This window comes from Paralichthys olivaceus, chromosome 21 (genome assembly GCF_024713975.1).
Source record: "Paralichthys olivaceus isolate ysfri-2021 chromosome 21, ASM2471397v2, whole genome shotgun sequence".
Classification (NCBI taxonomy): domain Eukaryota; kingdom Metazoa; phylum Chordata; class Actinopteri; order Pleuronectiformes; family Paralichthyidae; genus Paralichthys; species Paralichthys olivaceus.
In genome coordinates, this window is record NC_091113.1 from 18,879,312 (window position 1) to 18,901,469 (window position 22,158).

Here is a 22,158-nt window from a genome sequence, read left to right on the forward strand (position 1 = left end):
AATTTTTATCTGTTGAATTTATGTCACAAACATAAATGGTTGGAACACTTTGTGTATGCATTTCAAAATAAAAGCACCCCAGCGTTTCTATTGACCGAATCCATTCATTTGTTTTTAATTCTCATTAACAGGGAGAAACCTCTAGCAGAACCAGACTCAATGTGGGTGGTCATCTGCCTCGACCGGTTGGGTGAGCAGAGAAAAATGGGGAGGAGAGGGGTGGAAAAGAGGGGAGAGAGGAGAGAGAGATAGTGGGGAGGGGGAAGAGCAGGAGAGAGAGGCGAGAGAGACTGGGAACACTTGAGCACCATCAGGTATCAGATCTGACTAGTTAAAATGAAAACAATAACAGTGTAAAGAAGTTATTGATTATTATTGATAAAAGTAACAATTCATAAGATAATTAATTACTAATTAGTAATGTTGTTAATAATAATTATAACAACAATAATAGTTGTTCTCCTGCAGTTCTGGAGTCAGAGATATCTGCAATGAGAGAGAGAGGGACTATGGGATGAAAAAGAAACATAGTATTGTATTAAACATGTATTCAAATAAATAAATGAGTGTGGGGGGCAGAGAGAAGTGGGGAAGTGGTCAGTGCATAATGGGAGTTCCCCTAGCAGTCTAGACCTATAGCAGCACAACTAAGGAATGGTTCAGGACTCACCTGATCCAGAACTAGCTGAATGCTCTACCTCCTGTTCTACTCTTACAGACTCTTGGAACCACAAGAGAGCCTGTGTTTTCAGAAAAAATTTATCTATTTGGATAATATGTAATATGGTTTTATGAGCTCTTTGATATGTGAAGGGGTTTGATTGTTATTGGCTTTAAGTGGGAGGAGCAGGATCTCAAATTCTATTCTGAATTTTACAGGGAGCCAATGCAGAGACGCTAAGACAGGAGTTATATGATCTCTCCTTCTAGTTCCTGTTAGCACTCGCCCTGCAGCATTTTGGACTAACTGGAGGCTTTTTACAGACTTCCTGGGGCATCCTGATAATAAAAAATTACAGTAATGTAGTCTAGAGGTAACAAACGCGTGGACTAGTTTCTCAACATCCTTCTGAGACAGGATGTTTCTAATTTTCTTACTATTGTGCAGGTGGAAGAAAGCTGTCCTAGAGACTTGTTTTATATGTGGGTCAAATGACATGTCCTGGTTGAACATAACTCCAAGGTTCCTCACAGTGGAGCAAGGGACCAAACTTATACCATCCAAGGTGACTATCTGGTCAGACAGTGATTCTCTGAGATGTATAGAACCAATTACGACAACCTCAGTTTTGTCTGAAGTTAGAAGTAAGAAGTTTTGGGTCATCCAGGCCTTGATGTTCTTGAGACATTACTAAGGTTGAACTAAGTGATTAGATTCATCAATCAATTGACAGATGTCTTATCAAGTAGAAATTTTATTTACCTTGAGTTTACCTTGATTAAGGTGTGATCTATCCATATAGTTGACAGAGGACAAATGAAAGTGTTTCCTCATTTGATTCTTAGTTAAATCCAATTACACAAACAACAACATAATTCCAGGGTTTCCCGCAGCGCTTTATAGTTAAAGCCTTGACTACGTCCCTCCGAAAATAAATAAATAAATAAATATTCCGCATCCCCGCATGCATAGACAGTGGGTTAAAATAAGGCTGCATCGCAATGAGGCGGAATAGCGGCATCTGTAGGTTAAATATGTTAAGCCATCTATCATCTGCTGAAACTGCGTGGCAAGGCCAACATTTCTTTTTTATCGGGACAACCGGATAGCATGCCTGTCATCGTCGTGGGAGCTACAGTGCCACGCCCCCTACCCCCGATCCAACAGGCACCGGAGCCACGTCTCTCTCTGTCTCTCACACTCTCTCTCTCAACAGGCATGGCTGCCACGCCCCCTCCCCACCACCTCGACTGACTAATTTTCTGCGGGAAACACTGAATTCCATTTTCTCCTTATTCCATTGAGGTATTTAAGACCCTACCATAAATGCATTTTGTTCTGTATGATTTAAAAGTCATTGTGGTGAGCTTTTCGAGGTCAGACAGTTAACTTTCTGTAACACACAAGTCTGTTCTCTATCTTGAATCAATTTTAAGGATATGACACAAGTTCATACATCTGTTACGGCTAAGTTGCAACCCACACTGATCTCAACCCACACATCTCATGCCATTAAGAAGCCTTGAGTTTGGCATTTTGGCCAGCAGCATCTTGGCTTTTTGAAACCAGAAGAGAAGCAGGGGGTGGACCTGACTGGCGGCTCAAGTACACTGCATTCCCTATACCTGCTACCTGCACCCAATCACATGGTATCTCCACCACAATGAATACCGTGCATTATTGTCTTGTTGGACATATTTTGCTCTAACTATTCATAGCATGGTCTTACGTCTGATATGTTTTGTTCATACCTCATTGCTAAAATGCAAGTCATGCAACCCCATCACGAAGGATCTACACTCACCCTTCTTTCCTCAAAAAACGCAGCACAAAACAAGGTTGTACCAACTGTTATTTTCTATTGCCATTGAACCTTTAGCCACCAGGCTTCGTAATGTGGAAGAGCGTCTGTCTGATCCTGAAGCAGCGCTGGTTATAATTATTCAGCAGTGGAAAGCCGCTAAAACTATGAATGTAGCGGAAAACATGAATCATTATGTTCAGTCACTGCATTGATGCAGAGTCGTTCACCTCTATGCAGCAGCCCAAACATTAGCACCTGTGCTTCTGCTCCTCCTAAACTTGGTACTATGTGTGTCAACATAACTTAATGTAGCTGTAACCCCATCCAGCCACATGATTGGTTTGGCACGGCGCTATTCTCATTATCATTGGCTGTTCGTGTTGTCTGTCAACACATGGATGGGATGAGTCCTATAGAAGTTATAGCTACTTGTATTAAATTTCTATCGAGGAAAATTTTATCGCCAAGCCCTAATCAGTAGTGAGTATGGCCCCCTCGTGCCTGTATGCACTCCCGACAATGTCTAGAATGCTCCTGTTGAGTCTGTGGATGGTGTCCTGGGGGATCTCAGACTTTAATCAGGGCATCAGTGAGCTCCTGGACAGTCTGTGGCGGCACTTGACCGGGTCGAATACACAGATACATAAAGTCCCATAGGTGCTCATTTACACATACAAATATTTATATATACACTGTTACAGCCCTCGGCTGTTTCATTGCTGCTGATTAAGATGTGGAGCAGTGTGTTTTATTCTCCCACAGGTGAACCACTCCTCCTCCCTACGCACCTCCAGGGGATTCCTCCTATTCCCTAGTGGTAGCTGGCTCCTCCTCCAATTACGCAGCTACCAATAGTCTCTCTTGTCCTTGTGGACGAGAATACAAAAGACAATGTGTGATCTCTCCAGACGGGTAGTTTATATAATACTTGGGCAACACATCAGCGTAATTGATTATGTAAATAAGTCGATTTGCATAACGTGCGTCAACCGGTTGTATGGAAGGTGGGTGCACCTTGTCAAAGCATGGATTCACCCACAGAGCAAGCTGAAGTGACATCCCTCTCATCTAAAGCATAAGTCACCAATAGGTGCACAGTGGTCTCGACCAAGATGGTGTTTTATAAGAACACAGACCAGTTTGATTTTGACAGAGATTTTCTATTTTAACCTCCTTTTCTCACATTTACAGTAGTCTTATTTTAACCTGCACAGCTTTTTTCTTCTTTACAGTAGTATATCTGGCAGCAGACAGTAGAGTTTACTTCCCTCACTGAACAAGAGAAACTGGAGAACGATGGAACAATGCCTTGCGTGTAGTTATGTGCGATAGTAGCTATTTAGAGTTTCACAAATTTTTTGATAAGGGCTCCTATAACCCTAATACCATCATTACTATTACCACTTAATTTTTACACTAAGTACAGGTATGTAATTAGATGATTATGATTAGAATTTCCCACAACGCTTTGCACATATTTATTTACATATATTTACATATGTAATGACACTGACATGGACTGCTGTCAACAGCGCTGTGGGAGTTTATCACATATGTGATAGAAAGTCATTTTAAATATAAAGATGTTTATTTTTTTCAGCATATCGGTTCCTGCTAAAGTCATCTTTGAGGCTTCTACCTGCTGCACACAGATACACAGTAAGCACCGTCGTAGCTGCTTGACTTGACACTGCTGAGATTACATTGTCTGTGTTAAGAGTAGGGGTGTTGCAACAAGGGTACCTCACGATTCAATTCGATTTCGATTATGGGAGCTTTGATTCTTCGATTATAATGATTGTTGATACGATTCGATTATTGGTGCAACGATTCTTCGATTAATGCTTTTTTCCATACAAGATTGATTTTGTCTTCATCTGTGGCTACATTTGTAAATAAATAGCCTATCAATTAACTCAGTCCCTCTAAAACAGGGGTGGGGAACCTTTTTCATATCAAGAGCCATTTCAATTTTTATAAAGTCCTATGAGGGCCATACTATTATGAACACATACCGAGGGATGCAAAAAAAAGACGAGAAAAAATTTATAACCACTGTGTTAGCCTTATGATTGCTGCATTTCTACGCATGTCAGACTCACCTAATGTGAGGCTGGAACTGTTTCTCTTTGGCGAGGCTTCTGATGTCAGCTGGCAGCTTTGAAACCATATCACTTTGTCGGGCGTGAGCAGCTCCGCGGGCGGCTACGAGGCACTCCTTCACAAACTCTCCTTCGTCATGAGGCTTCAGCTTCGTGTTTATTAATTCACTCACCACAAAACTTGCACGCGTAATATTCTCTCTGTCAGTCTGTGGTCGTGAGAAAGCTTCTTGTTGAGCACCCAAACTCCGACCAAGAGCGTTATCTTTATCCAAACGCATTTGTCATCTCAACTCGGCGAGGTTAGCATGATTCGAGCTGTAATGGCGCTCGAGATTTGCCTTTTTCATCACTGCCAGCGCCTCACAAATAGGCACACTGGCTTGCCTTTCACCGCAACAAAGAAAAAATCATTTGTCCACTTTTCCTGGAATACGCGGCATTCTACATCCACCTTCCTTTTCTTGAAAGTCACCAAGGTGCATCACTTGTCATCCGTGTCAATCACTACGGCCCAATGCAATGACACGTACATCAACATGCTGTATACACTGACCCTGACGTTGACTCGGAAAAACACAAGCCGTCTCTTTTTTCTCAGAAAACAAATGGCTGTCGATAATTTTTTTCCTGATTTTTTTATTTATTCACACTATAAGTTTGTTGCGTTGCGAGCCGGTTGAAATGGTCTTGCGGGCTGTATACGGCCCGGAGGCCGGATGTTCCCCACCCCTGCACTAAACAGTCCGGGCGGTGTGCGCGTTAAGGTTCCGGTTACGTGTTTTTTGTTCTGGCCTTGCGGCAAAGCATCAACTTTAATTTTTTTTTTAAGCATCTATGTTAATTAATCAATGCCGAATCGTCATGTGTAGCAACGCAATGCATCGCCACATCGATGAATGGCACCCACCTCTAGTTAAGAGGACAAATAAAGTATTCTAAGATTGTCTAGAATCTGAGGTTTTATTCCTTTGTTCTATTTTATCTTACAGATGTGACATAACAGTGATTTGAACATAAATCCTAATTTACAGCGAACTTGTTTTCATTACGTGAAGCATATCTGTCCTTTAACGGGCTAAACTTAACCTGTCAAAGGTTAAGTGGTGGTCATACAACGTTGGTTATCAACGTCGGTTATCAACTCAACTGGACAAGTGTACTGGCGGCAGAGGCACATATTTTACAAACAAAGAGCAAATTAGGGGTAGGTGATAAATGGAATATACTTGATGTATCTCGGCATGTGCCATGTGCGATGTATAAAATGACTTATTGTGACCATAGAGTATAAGTCTCACCACGTGACTGTTTTGTGCCATCAGCATGAAATTCTCTCCGAGCTTGACTTCTCTCGTTCTCTCTCAGCATTGAGGAACCATCGGAAATACTAACGTCCGCTAGCTTTGCCACTTCCTGTGGACTTTTATGAATTTAACATTTGTACAGCAATTTAGAGGAGATTTCAAAATATCGAGATATATATTGTGTATTGCAATATATATATATATATATATATATATACAGTGGGTACGGAAAGTATTCAGACCCCTTTAAATTTTTCACTCTTGGTTTCATTGCAGCCATTTGCTAAAATCAAAAAAGTTCATTTTATTTCTCATTAATGTACACTCAGCACCCCATCTTGACAGAAAAAAACAGAAATGTATACATTTTTGCAAATTTATTAAAAAAGAAAAACTGAAATATCACACACGTGTATGTTCATTTTGTTAATATCCTGCCCAATTATCATTGTTATTCTTGTTATTATTATTATACTAGTATTAGTCTGTTTGTTTATTAGTTTGTGGTCATGTCTGCCAATGAAGTTCATTGACTTGAGCATAAAGCTTGTTTTCGATCACATGATAATTATCGATAGATAAATTCATAGAGGAGTGCATCGTTACTGGCCTCATAATTGGATTACGTTTCAGCAGTCAACGATTCTCTATATTACTGCAAAGGGCTGCTTTCTCGTCAATTAATAAAATCAGTCAGACAAACATGAACTATGTTTTTATTTAGAAAGTGCTTCAAAAAGTGTTAGACTGCTACTGGTCCCCCTTAGCAGCGCTAATGCACTGAGGTGCATTACTCCACTAGTCAACAAGTGATTCTGTTCCTCTGATGTTTTCTAATCATCACATTTAGAACTGATCTTTATAATGAATGCAGTGGAAAACATGAATCGATTATGTTCTGTCACTGCATCGATGCAGAGTCATCCACTTCGGCATCGCAATGCATCTTAGAATGGAGACATTTCCACACATCTACCCTTTACATAAACCTCACGATCACACAAGAGAGTTCTGATTCGCCAGGGCAGTAGGGATTAACACAGACTACCTACAAGAATTGCCATGGTAATGGAAGTGTGCAAACCAGCGCACTAGCAGGGATGTCGTGATTAACAGATTTTACAATATTCATGGTTTCATAACATTAGGATTTCATAACCGTAAAAATTGTAAAAACTATGGTGTCCTGCCTCTCGCAAGTCACGTAATGTGTGTAAGTGCAGTGCAGTGAAATATCTCACGAGTCAAATTTTGTGTGCGTGACCCACTATAACGTTAGTTGAGAAGAGGGAACTGACTTAAAGGTACAGTGTGTAGAATTTTGTGATATCTAGTGGTGAAACTGCATGTTGCAGCTGAACACCCCTCTCCTCACCCTCCCCTTCCAAACATAAAAAACAACCCGTATTAGCCTTCAGATGTTATAAAAACTAAAAAGGTGTTTAGTTTGTCCAGCCTGGACTAATATAAAAAACATGGCGGCCTCCGTAGAGAGGACACCCTTGATGTAAATATAAAGTATTTAAATATAAAGTATTTAAATATAAAAAGCCTTTTCTGGGGTAAAGAAAACTACAATTCATCCAATTTAGATGAAACAAACAAGTGAAAACATCATGAGGATTATTCTACATTCAATTTCTGCCAACAGTTCCCTTTCACCTAAATCTTACACACTGGACATTTAACAGCCTTATTTCCACCAACACTGGACAAGGAACTTCATCTGAGCAGTTCAAAGCAGCAAAAGAAGAAATCCTCGGTTTCTGACCAGCTCCGTAGGAGCGGTTGACACACACGCACACACACACACACACCTCTCTCTCTCTCTCTCTCTGTCACTCTCTCTCTGTCTCCCTCTCTTGCTATTAACCATTATAAATGTAGCCTAGAGTTTAATTCACCTTTACTAAAAGGTAATAGTATAATAAGGACATGAAGGTTGTGGCTTGAACCAGGACAATATACCTGTTTACTTTTTCACAAATAGACAACATTTCACTCCCAAAGCAGAACAACTTCTTGCTGTGACCCTTCACAATAAAAGTCCCATACAGACACACTGCTTATGATGACAGGAAACACAAATTCACTGACCAACCTTCCACAATAAGGCAACTAAATAAAATAGCTTACATAAATTAAATTAATTTACTTTTAAATAGCCAAACATTATAAAAACTAACTGGAAATTGTTGAAGATAATAATATATATTGTAGTTCATTAGCTATATTATTAGCTATATATTCGCTATATATTGTTTTGTGTGTCTTTTTCCTTCTATAGTATCAATAATCATGAAAATCGTGAAACTGTGATATTTCCTCTGACAATAATAAACACCACAGCAAATGTGCAACATTAACATTGACAAAGGAGGGCTCTGGCTTGCTACAGTCGTTAATTTCCAAATATTATGATAATGCTTAAGACTGCAAATTAAATTAGTACTTTTTTCCCCTATTTCAGTCGTCCCTGACAGCAGGGATTAACTGACTCAAGACTACAGTTCAACTGAAATTCAGACAAATACAAAAAATAATGTCACATAGTTACATAGGAAAATACAAAAGAAGGAAATAAAATGTTTTAATTTGCAATGTTTTCTCCATAATTGTCTGAAATAAAATAAAAGAAATAAAAGCAAAAACCAAATTTCTGTGCACTCATCTCAATTCAACTACATTTTGTTTTCATTCAGTCAAGTTTCTCTTTGCATTGTGTGTCAATGGGAACACACACAGGGCAGAGGAGACAGGTGTACAACTTATTTGTTTATCAATTTGGCAACAGTGGAAGCTAACTGACTTAATCCGCTTATACAACTCAAATAAACTCTAACACTAGCTCCAATACTGCAACACACAGTTCTAACATCATCCTGAAATTTGCGGACGACACTACCATCCTGGGTCTCATCTCTAACAACGATGAGAGCGCTGATAGAGATGAGGTAAGGGGCTTGGTAACATGGTGCCAAGACAACAACCTGTCTCTCAACGTCTGCAAGACCAAAGAGATGATCGTGGACTTCAGGAAGCTGCAGAGGGGGGGTCACGATCCCATACACATCGAGGGAGCTGTAGTGGAGAGAGTCTCCGACTTCAAATTCCTCGGTGTGTTCATCAAGGATGACCTTACCTGGTCCAGACAAGCGGACTCGGCGGTCAAAACATCCCAAAAACGCCTGTACTTCCTGAGGAGACCCAAGAAGTTTGGCATGTCTGCCAAAACTTTAACAAACTTCTACAGATGCACCATTGAGAGCATCCTCTCAGGCTGCATTACTGCCTGGTATGGTAGCTGCTCCGCTGCTGATCGTAAGGCCCTGCAGAGGGTGGTGAAGACAGCGGAGCGTATCATCGGCTGCCATCTCCCTTCCGTGCAAGGCATCTACAACACAAGATGCCTGAGAAAAGCACGGAACATCATAAAGGACCACAGCCACCCAGGCTATGGAATCCTCACACTGCTGCCGTCTGGAAGACGTTACCGGAGCATCCGAGCACGGACTACCAGACTCACAAACAGCTTTTTCCCCCAGGCCGTAAGGCTTCTGAACCAGCAACACTAACCCACTGAACAGTCGCATCACCATGTACATTCTGCTCCCTCATTCATACAACTTGACTTACTACACATATATTATTTAATTTAATACTTAATTTAATATCCCGCACTCCTTCACCCTGTAAACTGCTGCTAGCCCCTCATTTAAATTCAAATTTAAACTGTTGTACTATGTTATATGTTAAAAGTTATATGTTGTTACTATGTTGTATGTTAAATGTTAAATGTTATGTTAAATGTTATATGTCACTAGGTTATATGTTAAATGTTATGTTAAATGTTATTTACTAGGTTAATGTTAAATGTTATGTTAAATGTGTTATGTTAAATGTGTTATGTTAAATGTTATATGTTACTATGTTATATGTCATATGTTATTATATATATATTTTTTTATTTTTTATTTTGTATTTTTATTTTTATCTTGTATTTCCCGTCTACTGCGTAGATGTTGCCTGCCATGTCACAAGAATTTCACTGCTCTGATGACGCTAAGTTATTTGGTGCATGTGACAATAAACTTTGATTTGATTTGATTTGATTTGATGCCCCTGCCACGTTTTTACAACACAATACAAATGGACACCTGTGTCTTAGAGACTTGCTTACTTTGGTTGATTAACCAAATCCTGATGGTACTTAAAGTGATTCAAATTTTAAATAGTACAACTAACCATCTGGAAATGTCACAGTAAACCATAAAACTAGTTACACTTTCATTTGTACTTGTCACTATTTCATTATTTATTATTCTGATTCAGACATACATTTTCAGTTCCATGTAATACTTGTATGACCATATCAGTCTGACGAAATTGATTATAATCTTTTGTGGTCCAAAGTGAGATGAGTTTATGATCTAATTAAAAAAAATTTCCAAGACCATTTCTCTAAAATATATCAACCTGTTATATTTTGCCTCCATATTAGTTTCAAATGGTTCATCATGCTGGTGGGATAGCACAAAGTTTACTGAGAACAAAGTCTTTTCATATGATTTATCTTGCCCTAATGCACAGGGAGCTTAAGACACGGTCTTTGTGTATGTCAGTATCCTGTCCAGATTATCATATATTTTTGAAGGTTGTGCATTCTGAATGCCAGAAAACTCTTGTCTCTCAAAGTTTGTCACAAGATTAAAAAAGACCAAGTTATAACTGCAGATGTTGGATAAAGACACAAATTAATTCCCATGAATAACACAGATCAGTATTACAATGGGGCTACATTCGGTTTAATGTATTGAAGCAATGTCTATGTGTTTATTGTTATGTATTCAGTTATTTATTATGTGTATCTTACCATTGTGTTTTGAATTCTCCAGAAACTAGTCAAACCGGTGAAACACTACTTCCTTGTACTCCCATACACACTCATTACTCATTCTCAAAACCAGACCGTTGAGTCAAAGGGCTCACCAACATACCTGCTGAAGAGACACGCCTTGCTAAGGTTAGCTTTAGATGTTTCCGTAACTATGCAATTCAAGCTGTATCTCACTTAGCTACTACTGAGTGCTAGCGACGACTGTTCTTGCCTCTATGCATTTTAATTGTAGGGAACAACGAAGCAGATTTGATTTAAACATAGTTACCTATGTCTATACAATGAAATGTCGGGTTAATTGTTATCGACAATAGTATAACACATGAAAGGTAATGTTAGTAATATGGTACCTTAAAGCCACCCACAATATCCAAGCACAATACACCCATAACAACACAAATTAATAGTGTAAGTAGCCAAACACTGATGTGTTTAATATAAAGAATATGTTAAGTTAATCGTTTAGCGAAACCTAAGTGTTAATTTGAGGATCAATATAACTAATTCTACGAAACGTGCAAAGGTGCCTTTGACGGGGCAACAGTGCCTGATGTCTCAGTGGAATATTAAGAGTAATGATTAGCCAGCTAGCCAATAGGCAACTTGAAGAGCAATGTGTGACGTAACGAAAACAACTTCCACTAGCATGAGTTGGATTAGATCATTGTGTTGAGCACAAAACGTCTGGGCGTGCTGAGCAGATAAGTTCCACTGCTGTTCATCTGGCAAGCGAACACCTGTGGGCATCAGCTCTGTGTAGTCTTGCGGGCCCACCTCCGAACCCACCTGATTCAAAACGGCCAACGTCCTCCGTTTACTGCTGCTGGATAAGATTCTTCTGGGCGATGTCTAGTTGGCTGGGAGCTCTCACCTTCTCCAGAGTCGAGCAAAATGTGGTCAGACCAAAAACGTAAATTCCAGAATCCAAGCAAGAAACGTCACGTTTAAGATCCGATAAACAACTCTTACGTTCTTTTCTCTACGCCGCTGCGGCGCTAGCCTCGGTGCTTCCTGCTAGGCTTCACTTCACTGCTCTGCTAACTCCGCCCTTGTGATGCATTCAACATACACTTCGTAAACCACACAACTTCCCAACACTTTCCAGCGCATGCTCTGAGGCTTCGACAACTCTGGGGTTTGTTTTTAAGAGCCACAATCACCACTCTCTCTGAAAACACGATACGGTCTATATTCTTAGAAGAATGAGTATCTGCTACTGTACTCCGTGTAAAAAAATTACACAATTTTATATGCGTTCTTCGAACAAATATTATGTTATGTTTGTTGAAATGATGAGGTGGTTACATTCAGTAACCAATAAATAGTAGCCATTTAGAAAGTATCATGTTTAAAGACCAACGAAGCCCTGACATTGATTGTATACAGTAATGTAGATGACAGTTTTTACCTAGGAAATGTTTTATTTTTTGAATATTTCACTTATAATTAACCACATACTTTATTATCGACTATGTAATACTGCTGTTTGGACAACATTTTAAATCAGCAACTTGTCAATGTCAATAGTATCAGGTCACAATTGCATAATTAAACATTTGCTACATATACATGCACACAACAAACCATGTTACTGAATAAATTAGGTTAATATTAGTAATAGCAATAGGCTAATAGAACATCTAATGTTTACATGTAGCTTGTAAGAGCTCAGATTTCATTACATTACTTTACATGCTGACGCTATATCATTTCTCTCCTTAAGTACATAAGGATTAATTTTCTATTAAAATGTTAAACTGTAGCTTTGGTATTTCAGATATCCTCTTCATGAAATGAATAGTCAATACAATACAAAAATGTTTTATACAGCACAAATTGATGAAATTGGACAATATATTAACTGACACTGTATACCTACGTGCTGAATAAAAGCCCTCTGGAGAATAATAGTGCAGCAGCAGGAATGACATATGTGTGGATACAACACACTTGCAACAGCATAGAAAAGGAGCTGTCATACGTTGTGGACAAGGATGGTGCACAGCTTTCGCATAACTTTGGTTGGCAGCAGTTTATTACACAACTGAACTACCCCATTACAGGAGGAACACAGTCCATATACATAGCTAGCTAGCAATCTAAATATAAGAAAATCAAGCACCAAATTAAATTACATTATTTTCCTGCATAATTAACATCAGTGAACTGAGAATAAATGTGTTAAGTGATGGAATGACTGTGAGAGTACCTCACTTTAAGATCGTCCATATACTATTTATAAAGATAGACAACATGAAAGTTTGCAATAGTGAAGCCAGAACATCTCAAGTACCCCCTGGTGATTGGCTGCAGCATAGGTCAGCATCTGGTCTGGTCCTAGGGTGGAAGTGACAATATGTGATGGGACTGTAAGCCGCTGGCAGTCTCTGCCTTGCTCCAACTGATGACTACTGGTCAGTGGAGGAGTCCCTCTCTGTCCCTGTTCCCCCTCATGGAAAAAGGTTGTCCTTTGAACTGCATTTAATGTTTTGAATGACAAGCTATTGGTAGCCGTTCTCTCTGATTCAATTACTGCAAGTACTTTGAGTACCTGGATGTGTCCATATATACCTTGGGAGAGACTTATTTTAAAATCAGTAAGGATGTGCCTGAGGGTAGCTGGACCTTAGCATAGTGGGAAGGATGGATCTTCGTTCTGCCACTGCTGTAGGTTTTTGGGTAGGTTCTTCTTGCTGCTAATGCTGGATTTCCAGGAGTACCAATTTTCGCCACTCTCAAGGAGTCACCTTGTTCCACAGGGGTCTACTCTGCACTAGGCCCAAACATCTTCTTTCTTGTTGAATGTGGCTCACAGTATCAGGGTGTTGAAGTTCTGCTTTTGGCTAATAAGTTGCTTCTTCTGTTGTCCATTTCTTCTGTGTCACTCGAAAATGTTCCGCTCCGTAGTCTTAGGTGATGTTACCCATCCTCTCAAGCTTTTTCTCAACTGTGCCCTTTATCTTTTCAAGGTTAGTGCTTAGGCCTGCATTGATGGCCTCCCATTTGTCCTTTTTCTGAAGTTCCAAGCCAGTTTACCTTTGGTTTGGTTTGTAAAGGATTCTTCCCCATTTTGGTTTTCCTGGCTAAATGGTTCTTCTTTCCTCTGTGTATTTTTTCCCCACAATATTTTTTACATCTCAACATTATAAAATACACTCTTTTACATTTATATACTATATCACAGAATATACAGTTGTTGCATTAAAGGTTCAGTGTGTAGAATTTAGTGACATCTAATGGTGAAGTTGCATGTTGCAGCTGAATACCCCTCACCTTCTGAACATGAAAGATAACCTGTGTTTAGTTTGTCCAGTCTGGACTACTGTAAAAAACATGGCGGCCTCTGTAGAGGACCCACTCCCAATCTTAATATAAAGTATCTAAATATAAAAGGGTAAAAAAAACAAGTCATGCAATATAGATTAAACACACTAGTGAAAACATCACAAGGATTATTTTATATCCAATAGATTTCCAGCTAAATCTTACACACTGAACCTTTAACACTTAACAATCCTTAACATAAGTAATGAAGGGTCTCTATGTACTTTCAAATAAATGCTGTTAGGCCTTTAATATGTAAGTTATCCTTTCTTATGGAAGGCTTGATAATATCTGTTTCATCCATTGAGTGCCACATTTTTGTCGCAACGCAAGCTGAGGTCTATAAATGCTCATTCATTTTTACAATAGTTGTATTTCTCTGGGTATAAGCCAGGGGTCCAATAAGACTTGTTTTGAAATAATCTTCTTGATTACAGCTCTTGTTTCTTCACAGAATGTTTAAATTTTTCTCCATTGCCAAATACAATGAAACAATGCTCCTCTATAGTTTCTGTACATTTTGTACATGTGTCCAGTATGTTTTTTGTTTTATTGATTTAATTCCACCAGTGCTGAATATATCCACATTAAGCATTTATACTGTATTAGTCTAAGGCATGTATTATGGACTTAGTGTGAGTGTCAGCACAAGCTGCTTTCCAATCTTCATCAGAAATTTTAGATTGCAAGTTTTCTTTCCGTGCATTCAGCTTAAGCTATGAATTTCCAGATGAGTAGGATGTCAGTACATTGTAAAATTCTGATATGATACCCTTTCCCAAGCTCTCCTTTATGATCAATTTTTCCAAAGGCGAGTGTAGGGGTCTGGTAAGTGCATTACTTTGACTTGCTTTAACAAAGCTGGCTATGAGCAACCTTGGCTCAGCATGGTCGTGCATGAAAACCATTGCAGGCCTCCAGAATAAAACAAAAAGCACTAAAGTCACTTTTGATTGTTTTGATTCAGACACTGCTTTTGCCAATGCTCAAAATTGCTTTTATAATCGTTTTGACATGTTTGATTTTAGAAATGAAATTCAGGAACTGAGTCTTAAACTTCGAGAAAATCAGCACTTAAATCATGTTGAACAGGCTTTCTGTTCTAAAAAGGTGAACAAGAGCCATGGGCTAGACAATATCTGCGGTTGCATTTTAAAATATTGTGCGAAAGAGCTGAGCCCAGTTTGTAATTTCATTTTCAATAAATCTTTAGAAAGACAGCATATGTCCATGGTCTGGACAGATGCTGTTCTGGTCCCTGTACCTTAAATAAACACTCTAAAAATCCTTAATGATTTCAGACATGTGGGTTTAACCTCTATTTTAAAAAAATTGTGCAGTGCTGCTTGACCCGCTTCAGTTTGCCTACAGGCCTCACAGAGGAATGGAGGACGCCTCACTCACTCTGCTCAATCTGCTTTTTAAACACTTAGAGGGAAAGGGCTGTCATGCTCTGCTTTTATTTATTGATTTTTCATCTGCTTTTAACACAATTCAAACTTACATTTTAACCTGTAGGCTTTAAGAATGTTTTAATCTCGATTCTAATCTTGTGGCCTGGATTTTAGATTTTCTAACAAACAGGACACAAAGAGTCAGATAAAAGTTTGCTCTTCCACTGGCTCACCACAAGGGTGTGTGCTCTCTCCTCTGTTTTTTATCCTTTATACAAATATGTGTCAGAGGTCATTTAAAGAGAGGATAATTTTGAAGTACGCAGATGACTCTGTGATTGTGAGTCTGCTTAAGGCAAATGAAAACAACCATGGACCAATTGTTGAGCACTTTGTCAAGTTGTGCGTGGAGTCATTCCTCCAACTTAACATTTCAAAAACAAAGGATATGGTCATTGACTTTAGAAAACTATTTGTGTGTGGGCAAAGTTTATCAAGGGTCAAACTGTGGAATGTGTGCAATCGAAAAAATACCTTGGGACTATTGTTGACTCCAAACTGAACTTTGAAGCAAAAAGGGAAGCTTTTTGCAAAAAGGATCACCAGTGTTTGTACTGTTTGACGAAAATGTCATGGTTTGGTAACTTGTCTTTAAAGAACAGAAACAGATTCAAAGTCAGATTGTGAAATGGTCCAGTTGGCTGATTGGTGAGCCTCAGATGAGCCAAGAGTCCCTGTACACCAGACAGTTACAGAGGATAGCCAGCTCCATTAGCAATGATGACTCGCATCCTCTGCATGGGGAATTTCAACTTCTACCCTCTGGGTGAAGGTTTACGGTCCCAAGGGGTAAAACAAAATGCTACAGAAATTGTTTTGTTCCTGCTGCAATTGCACTTGAACGGGTTATAGCCAAATTTGCACATTTGTCCTTATCCAGTTTTTGGAAGCATTTCAGCACTTTTTGTCATGGGTTTTTGTGGTCTTGTTCTGTCATTGTCTTATAATTTTGTACTGTGTTTTGGATGGATCCTTCTCTTTTATTGCTTAAAAGCAAATCTACAAATAACGTGACATAACCTAACCTAAAGCTTATAAATTGAAGGTACTTGAAAATGTGTTTTCTAATAATATTGTAATAAGATCTCGGCTCATCATAAAAACATCATAATTTCTGAATCTGTCAAATAAAGGTCCTGAATCTTTTTAAGTCCCTTAGAGCAGGGGTTCTTAGCCTTTTTGACCTCACGGCCCAACTTTTTAAGACCTGGGGACCATTCAAATATTAACACCGTATTGGTTTAACTAATTGATATCACTCTTGGTTTAATTTGTAGTGAATAACTAAATCAAATCCACTTACAGTTTAACAAGCAAAAACCTTGTCAAATACATGACATGATACAATGTGATCATCACAAAGACATTTATTTATCATGGAACAATTCATAGAAGAAGTCAAGCTATTACCAGAACAAATTTAAAGGCTCAGGTCAGGCTTATTAACACACAAATAACAAATAAATTTGATTTTACTACAGAAAAAAAAAATTCAAATTGGAAATTTGATAAATTTTATTATCAAATAAATTAATAAACTTTTAATAAAGTGCAAAGGACAATATAGCCTTATAATCTGCCAATTCATTTGGCAATTGCTTCAGCAGTCTTCAGCTTTGCATGGCAGAACCAGAATTTGCACTAAATACCCCCTCAGCCACAGCCACTTAAGTCATGAGAAAAAACAGTAAATGGGAAAACTCACTGAACTAACCAAACTCATTGCTTGGCTGGAGGGCATATTGAGATATGCCGATTCACCAACCTTTGATTTATATAAAGAACATATATCTCTCAAATCAGATTTCAACACATTCACTGCAGATCACACAGATGAGCTACTTCTTAAGTAGTCCCAAAAGTAAGTAAGTCCCAAAGTAAATATTTTGAACAAGGTGATAAGGCCAGTAGGTTGTTAGCCCACCATTTGCAGTTTGTTGCATCCTCTTATCAAATTCCTGGACACCTACAGGTATTACAATTGACCCTGTAAAAATGAATAAACGATTAAGGATTATTATGCTTCATCATACATCTCTGAAACCACTCACAAAATCCCTTTAATGCACCCAAATATGGTTGAAGAATCTATCTTTCTAACTATCTTATACTGAACTCTCTACTGCTATAATGTCCATCCAAATTAGCCCCTGGGCCTGTTCTAATCTATAAGTCTTTTCAATCACTTAGTTTACCTCCAACACTCAATCAGGCCTCTTTTTTTTCCTTATTTTGAAAAAGGATAAAGACCCTCTTGCCTGCTCCTTTTATCGCCCGATTAGTTTGTTGAATGTGGATTTTAAATTGCCATCTAAAATGCTTGCCCTGTGTCTGTAAACTGTGCTACCAACTATTTCCCTTGAACAATTGGAATTACTAAAAGTAGACATGACGATCAAAGGCGTTTGATCGCGTGGAATGGAAATATCTCTTTTACACCTTAGAAAAATTTGGCTTTGGGAAGAACTTAATTTCATGGCGTCCTGTCCACAAGATAGTTAAGGTCATGTTTTGTTTTCTCCCTCATGTTTCTTGTATTTTGTTGTACTCACCTCTTGTCTCGTTTCAGGTACCATCCGTCCTGCCCTACTGTGTTTCCTACTCCTTTGATTCCTAATAATAAGATAAGAAGTCCTTTATTAGTCCCACAGCAGCAAGAATCAAAAGACATCAGCAAGTAAGTAACAAGTAACATGCAATAATAAAGTGTAAGGAAGATGAAAAATATGTAGAAACATAAAAGTAAATAAACTAGTATATACAGTATAAAGACAGGAAGAAATATGTGCAGTGTGAGGATATTTAGAGTGAATGAATTGCACACAAGTGTTTATCTTGCACAGACAGATGAATATTGCACAGCTGAGACTTAAAAATTTAAAAGTGCGGTCCAATGGTGGTGAATGTTGTTTTTACTGGGAATGACTAGCGTAGATTCATCAGAGAACTTCTGCAAGTGACAGTAGGGTGAGTGGTAGGTGAAGTCTGCAGTGTAGATGGTGAAGAGGAAGGTAGCCAGGAACGTTCCCTGCGTGGCCCATGTACTGCAGACAGCCGTATATGACACATAGTCTGAGTCCTCATGTACTGGGGTCTGTTGGTCAGAATATCCAGGATGTGAGGTGGAGGTCCACTCCAGCGTGCTCTAGTTTGTCCCTCTGAATCCCTGGTTGGATGATGTTGAAAGCACTGCAGAAATCAAGAACATAATCCTCACAGTTGTTGGGGCCTACTATTTCTGAACCATAGTTGGGCCTACATGTGTAGCCAAAAGCCTGACCGCATGTCTCTTTTGCTCTGAAGACAAAGGAGAGCTTCCAAAACTCAGTCTCCCAGGGTGCTTCATCTTCATATAGGTGGAAAAACTGCTCCTGGACACAACTCTCAACCACTATTGGTCATGTGCACTGTGTGCCCCATGACCTATAAATGCAGAGTTTCCCCTCTCCTCTATCTTCTTTCCTACTGACCGCTCCTGGAGGAGTAGGTTATACTCCTGCTCTCCCAGCCAGGGAGACTTCCTCCCTACCCAAGCTCTTCAACTTCAAGCAGGCCTGCCTGAAGCAGACTGCTAAAACCTTCCAAAGGCAGCGACGCGAGAGCCTGCCTAAGAACTTCAGCACAATTGGCCACGACACAAGGTCTGACCAACAGATGCACAACAGGAGTCACAAACCAACAAGAACACTTCACTGGACTCATCAAAGAATGATCTTTCCTCCTTTTTCATGGACGGGTAACACAACTGGGCTTTATTATTATGCTAGGCTAAGCAAAGGACTTTTTAATTCTATTTCTATTTCATGTGATGTTTATAAGTTTGACTTGTGTTGTTGTGATATTTGGTAATACTTTATTTGAAAGTTAATGTTAGTTCTGTTATGCTGTTCATTTTCTTTGCATGCATCTAACTACTTTCCTCAACCTGGCACCAACACCTCACACACTCATCTCCACAAAATGAACACCCAGTGATCTCAGCCACATGGTCCCACCACTCCAGGGGGCCTTTTGTCTTCATAGTGGCCAGCTGCCATTTTGAATCTCATTCATTCACACACACACACGAATACCTGCTTTCTGTACGTTCTTACCTGTTTTTGTCTTGCAGATTTTGGATACCTATGCCTGATTTCTTGGACTGTCTTTTTGTGCCTCATCCAGTATTGCCTCTTGTACTTACCTGTGAGCACAAATTAGACCCGAAAGCATGACTCTACAGAGTCATCAGCTGCCAATCTGTCAGTAACACTGTGTACTACCTCCCAGGTTCTAATAACCACAAAATGGAAGCCCTCTCCATGCTGCATGACCTAGATGAAGCACTGAAGACCTCATCTCCATCTTACCTCCCTCCTGTGTTGTGGGAGTGGTGACCTGGGACGTGTCATGACAAGGACGGCAGGCTGTCACTAACACTAACGTTCCGGTCAGGTGTCCACTGAACCAGCACTTTATTCCCTCTGCCTTGTGTTCCCAGGTCATCAGCTGGGCCCACACTTCTCTTGACGCCCGTCATCTTTTTCGTGGCCTGACAGGTTCTGGTTCCTTTCCATGGAGTCTGAAATAAAGGAGTATGTGTCAGTCTGCCCAGTCCGCACCCAGTGCAAGACCTCAAGATCCCCACTGCTGGCCTCCTTCATCTGCTCCCGGTTGCCTCATGACCCTGGTCTGATATCTCCCTGGACTTTGTCACTGGCCGCCCAACATCTGAAGGTGAGGACAATGGTGGATCTATTCACTAAGATGGCTCATTTCATTCAATTACCCAAGCATTGTTTCAACAAAGAGAGTTCTGTGTCTCTATGGCTTCTTAAGAGATGTGGTGTCAGATTGGGGTCCCCAGTTCATGTCCAGGGGCGCTGACCGCCATTGTTCTTTTGCTCCCCAGTACCAGCCAGGCCAGAGGGTCTTGCTATCAACCCAGTACCTGGCCCTTTGAGGGGTAACTCATAAGCTGGGTCCACACTTTGAGGAACCTTTTCCTGTTTCCAAGGTTATTAACCCTGTGGCTGTCAGGTTACACCTCCCCAGGACAATCATGCCACCCCTTAACTGTAGTGACTGGAAATGACCAGCCCATCAGCAATGTCCCCATCCCTATCTGATTGGATCCACATCAAATATGGATAATCTTTCTTCTGGACTTGGCCCAAACACACAGTTCGGCTTTCAATACCATTGTTCCAGACATCCTCCACACCAAGCTCAACCAGCTCACTGTGCCCTCCTCCACCTGTCAGTGGATTACAAACTTCCTGACTGACAGGAAGCAACAGGTGAGGTTGGGGAGCATCACATCCAGTACTCGGACTATCAGCACTGGCGCCCCCTAGGGGTGTGTGATCGCCCCACTGCTCTTCTCCCTTTACACCAACAACTGCACCTCTAAACACCCGTCTGTTAAACTCCTGAAATTTGCAGTCGACACAACGATCATCGGCCTCATCCAGGACGGTGACGAGTCTGCTTACAGACGGGAGGTTGAACGGCTGGTCTGCTTGTGTGGTCAGAACAATCTGGAGCTGAACACGCTCAAAACTGTGGAGATGACAGTGGACTTTAGGAGACGCCCCCCCACTCTGCCGCCCATCACCATCACCAACAACTCTGTGACTGCTGTTGAAACCTTCAAGTTTCTGGGCTCCACTATCTCCCAGGAACTTCGTAGATGCTACAGAACACTATACGCCAAAACATCCCGTTATAAGAACAGCTTTTTTTCCTCAGGCTGTCTCTGTGTCAAACAGCTAAAACCGGACTCAAAAATCAGAAACATCACCTGTAATATATCTGTAGGTACCAATATACTGTACACACTGGAAGGAGAGAGGTACACCAGGTAGACATACACAGAATATTACATTAATGGCATTGGGTTCAATAATTTTCCCTGTCACCTGTGATAATGAGCTAATAATCTCTTCCCATTGCTTTATTATTCATGTCATGGTCACTTACTTTTTGCAATATTATTTATAGCATGGTCACTTACTTTTGCAATATTATTTATAGCATGGTCACTTACTTTTGCAATATTACTTATATACTTTACATTACAATACTTTTTATATCATGCCACTCTTTTATCCTCAGTGCCCTTTTGCACATTGTCTGTTTGCAGGTCGATTGTTTTCTTATTTACTGTGTAGGTTACAGAAATTTCTGTCAGTTTTTTTGTGTTATTGCCTTTTACATTTTAATTTCTGTAGCGTATATTACACTTTCTTTCTGCTGCTGTAACACAAAAATTTCCCCATTGTGGGATGAATAAAGTATATCTAATCTAATCTAATCTAATCAAGACACAGATAATTTACGATGTACACAACTGTATAGATGTGAGCTGGACATACGTGGCTTTGTCTGCCCAAGGCACTTAGTGTCAGTTTAGTAACAAAGCAATTGATGAAGTACTGATGGAGTTTAAGTTTAAAATTGTTTCCAAACCTTTGGAACAGCATGTGTCTAGTATTACTGGTAGAATTAATTTTGGAATTAATTAATTGCACCGAAATACATCTACAGCAATGTTTGAGTTAAAAATGGCCTCTGTATGGCGCAGCTTAGGTACCACAGTTGTGGAGGGTTTGGCTGTTATGAGCTTGG

General features: G+C 39.8%; 1 protein-coding gene and 1 long non-coding RNA gene across 3 annotated transcripts in view; one reads left to right on the forward strand and one right to left on the reverse strand.

The window, feature by feature from the left end:
* Positions 1-11,823, reverse strand: part of llgl2 (LLGL scribble cell polarity complex component 2) — a 54,014-nt gene extending 42,191 nt beyond the window's left edge. For both annotated transcript variants that reach the window (XM_020083408.2, XM_069517011.1), the window contains exon 1: positions 11,558-11,823. The gene's annotated coding sequence lies outside the window, so the exon portion shown is untranslated. The remainder of the gene's footprint in view (positions 1-11,557) is intronic.
* Positions 11,824-19,818: 7,995 nt separating this feature from the next.
* Positions 19,819-21,847, forward strand: LOC138405983 (uncharacterized). Its single transcript, XR_011239654.1, has 3 exons — positions 19,819-19,978; positions 20,088-20,265; positions 20,441-21,847. It is a non-coding gene; the product is annotated as an uncharacterized lncRNA (long non-coding RNA).
* The last annotated feature ends 311 nt before the right edge of the window (positions 21,848-22,158 follow it).